The following is a 4,091-nucleotide window of genomic DNA, read 5'->3' as shown; positions in this document are numbered from 1 at the left end:
GCCACTGTGTGACACAGAGTGTTGGACTGGATGGGCCGTTGGCCTGATCCAACATGGGCTTCTCTTATGTTCTTATGTCTGGGGCAAGGGATGCTCTGTATTCTTGGTGCTTGGGGGGGGCAACAGTGGGAGGGCTTCTGGTCTCCTGGCTCCACTGCTGGACCTCCTGATGGCACTGGTATTTCTGGCCACTGTGTGACACAGAGTGTTGGACTGGATGGGCCTTTGGCCTGATCCAACATTGGCGTCTCTTATGTTCTTATGACCTGAGCAAGGCTTTCAATGGCAGCACATTTTGGAGGTCATCGATTCATAGGCTCACCACAAGTTGGAGGTGCCTTGCTGGCACAAAAGACATCCATTGATTTAACACGGATTTATGTATTTAAATATATTGGACAATATCCACTGCTTAATATTCAAAATGGAAGGCCTGGATGTCAAATCTCTAGCCTGGAGCTTGCCACTCTGTTTTCAAACATAGAAAGCTTAGTTGTGGCTAGGGGCATTCTGTACGTGTTCAGAGGTTCCCTCGACTTTTGTCTGAAACCTGCACTCTGGACCTGACACCTCGCTCCAAAGAATCCCTGGCGTTTCCCCCAAAAAGATTATATAAAATACTTCCAAAAAATTCGAACAGTAGAATTTAATAGCCCTTCTGATTCAGCGCCACCAAACAAACGCCAACTCCTCTCGCCAACAACAAAGGGGCACACAAACACGGTAAGAAGGGTTTCAGATATTCAGCATCAAAGTCAAAAACAGTGTTTGGCTGAACAATTCTTGTGGTATCTTCCATGCTTCTCGTGGCACATGTGCCTGTGAGCCCAGTGCTCCAATGCATGCAGCCTAAGACATTCAGCTGGCAAGCATGCCCACATGGCACATGCCACAGGGTACAATTAGCAGGCAGCCTAAGGGGAAAGGAAGTGGCATCGCCAGTGAAGCCAGAGGGCCCCCCACAACCCAACAGACAGTGTGTTGCTTTACTATGCAAACTACGGACCAAAACAACGGCTAGACAAAACAGCAAATTATCCAAACTGCAGCCCTGACTAAGCCAGCTGTATGGTATCCACAAACCTCATAAGATTACTTCCTGTTACCAGCCGGCCTCTCTCGGTCTCTGTGCAGACCAAGTCTGACAAGGTCAGATCTTCATATGGACTTGGCAGCTTCACTCTGCAGTCTCCTTTTGGAACATTTTTTTTGCTGAGTGGCAACTAAGAATGTACAGAGATGCTGAATTATTCCCCGAGGAAGTGAATGACACAGCATCTGTGGAAGCCTGTCTCTTCCTTGCCGTTCATACTCTGTGAAGAGATCGGTAGGGTCCGTGGCTCAGCGGCAGAGCCTTTGCTTTGCACGCAGAAGGTCCACATCTCCAGGTAACGGGATCCGGTCGCAGGTGATGTGAAAGGCCTCTTCTGGAGAGCTGCGGCCAGTCAGAGCAGGCAATACTGATCTTGATAGACCACTGATCTGACTCACATGTATGAGGAAAACTCAAGCGTGAGCTGTCCGTGGATGGGGTGCATGTCCGCTAGGATAAGGCGGCTGCAAGGGTTTATTAATAGTACACGCTGCAGGGACGCAATGAATCACAGCAAAGGAGGTGGTTTTCCCAAAGTCAAGAGCCTGTTCTTTCAGGGGCTTCAGCAGGTAGGTTCCTCTTCCACCCTCCAGCTGAGTCTGGGCTCTCTCATTGTTTGGTCGTTTCTGGAGCGTTTGCCATCTCCACAGCGCCAGACTTCACTGACTTTCATTTATTTATTCATTCACACCCCGCCTTTCTCCTCAGTGGGGACCCAAAGCAGCTTACATCACTCTCCTCTCCACCATTTGATCCTCGCAACAAACCTTTCAGGTAGGTTAGGCTGAAAGCAGTGCAATTGGCCCAAGGGGATTCGAACCTGGGTCTCCCACATCCCGATCTGACAAGCTACCTACTTCACCAGGCTGCTTTGTTGTGGAGGATGTACAAAGTGTTGGGTTTTGATAGTGAGATACGGAAACCCAACACAAAGTCGTCTTATGCGGCATACTCCAGAAGCCTCCTGAGCTGGTGCAGACCTCTCCCTGATCTGCAGGGGCCTGGGCTCGGTGGCTCCCAAGGGGGTGGGGTGGGGGCAACCAGGACCATTGGACAGGGGGATTGTTCACAGTATGGCTTCCATCTGTCTTAATTATCTAATTTTTATCTTTTGGGTGTTATGTCCGCTGACCGCCACTAGGCGCCAGCGGTATGTGACCAGAGCTTGGCTCCAAAAGAACAATGGGGGCTAGGATCCTGAGACTCCTTTTGTTGTTGTTCAGTCGCACAGTCGAGTCCGACTCTTCGGGACCCCATGGACCAGATCCCGCCAGGCCCTCCTGTCTTGCGCCGTCCTCTGAAGTTGGCTCAATTTCATGTTCGTTGCATCGATGACACTGTCTAACCATCTCATCCTTTGCCGTCCCCGTCTTCTTTGACCTTCAGTCTTTCCCAGCATCAGGGTCTTCTTCTCCAGTGAGGGCTCCCTTCTCATTGGGTGGCCAAAGTATTTGAGCTTCAGTTTCATTATCTGGCCTTCCAGGGAACAGTCAGGGTTGATTTCTTTGAGGATTGACTGATTTGATCTTCTTGCAGTCCAAGGGACTCTAAAGTATGAGCAGCTTATGAGCCAGTAAAGTATGAGCTGCTAAATCACTCAGTGTCTGTCTTCAATACGCATCGAAACCAGTACACAACAGAAAAGCATCTGTCCTTTTTGAGGCATGTTGGGGAGAAGAAAACTCCCAAAGATAAGCAAACTCTTCCTTTGGGGAACACAAGAGTTCTGAAGGATTTCTAAAAAAAAACCTTTAAAGAGTTTTATTATTGAAAGCTTGGCAGGTTGTGCCCAGGGCTTCCAGAGTAGATTGTTTTTTTAAAAAAAAGTCTGGAGGGCCAGGAACAGGGCCCGGAGGCCGAGGCCCTCCCCTGTTGTCACCTCCTGGCTCTGGGATTCAGGGGCTGAGTGCCTCCGAATGTGGAGGTTCCCCTCAGCCACCATGACTAGTAGCCAGTGGTAGACTTTACCCTCCCTGAACCTATCTATAATCCCCTTTGGAAAGCTCTTTATTCCTGTGGCCATCCCTATGTCCTCTGGCAGTGAGCTCCACATTTTAATCCCTCTCTTAGGGCTCTTTAGCTTGGAGAAACGACGACTGAGGGGTGACATGATCGAGGCTTATAAGATTATGCATGGGAAAGAGCAGGTAAAGAAAGAGGTACTTTTCTCCCTTTCTCACAATACAAGAACCTGTGGGCACTCTATGAAATTGCTGAGTGGTCGGGTTAGAACGGATCAAAGGAAGTCCTTCTTCACCCAAAGAGTGATTAACACTTGGAATCCACTGCCACAGGAGGGGGTGGTGGCTACAAGCATGGGCGGCTTCAAGAGGGAATTGGATAAGCATTGGCTTCTCTGATGATCTTATAAGAGGGAAGTAGATAAGCATATGGAGCAGAGGTCCCTCAGGGGCTATTAGCCACAAGGTATAGATAGGGACTCTTGGTCTGGGGCAAGGGATGCTGGGGGGGGGGAGCAACAGTGGGAGGGCTTCTGGTCTCCTGGCTCCACTGCTGGACCTCCTGATGGCCCCTGGTATTTCTGGCCACCCTGTGACAGACAGAGTGTTGGACTGGAGGGGCCTTTGGCCTGACCCAACATTGATGTTCTGATGTGCAAAGCAGCCTTTCCTTTTGTGCGCCCTGAACCTCCTGCCCCTCCGCGTCCCTGGAGTATTTTTTTTTGGGGGGGGGGAGAGAGAGAGCAGAGGTCCTCTCGGGGGTCCACTCTCTCCGCCCCAGCCCAACCCCACCGCACCGCGCGCGCTCCCTCTCGCGCCCCCCCTGTCCCCAAGGGTCCATTCGTCCCGGACGGACTCCTCCGCCCTTCCCCCGCGGGCAGGTGCCGCCTCCCGGAGGGCCGCGCTCGCTCGGCCGCCTTTGGCCCTGCTGCTCTGCGTGGAGCCTCCATGCGGCGCGGCAGTCTGCCCGGGGGAGGGAGGGAGCGAGGGAGGGAGGGAGGGCGGGGGTGGCCTTCCGGCCTGGGCGCAGCGGGCCC

Source organism: Gekko japonicus, unplaced genomic scaffold, assembly GCF_001447785.1.
Source record: "Gekko japonicus isolate JY-2015 unplaced genomic scaffold, Gekko_japonicus_V1.1 scaffold502, whole genome shotgun sequence".
Taxonomy (NCBI): Eukaryota; Metazoa; Chordata; class Lepidosauria; order Squamata; family Gekkonidae; genus Gekko; species Gekko japonicus.
The sequence above is the reverse complement of the archived record's forward strand: the minus strand, read 5'-3'. Positions refer to the sequence as shown.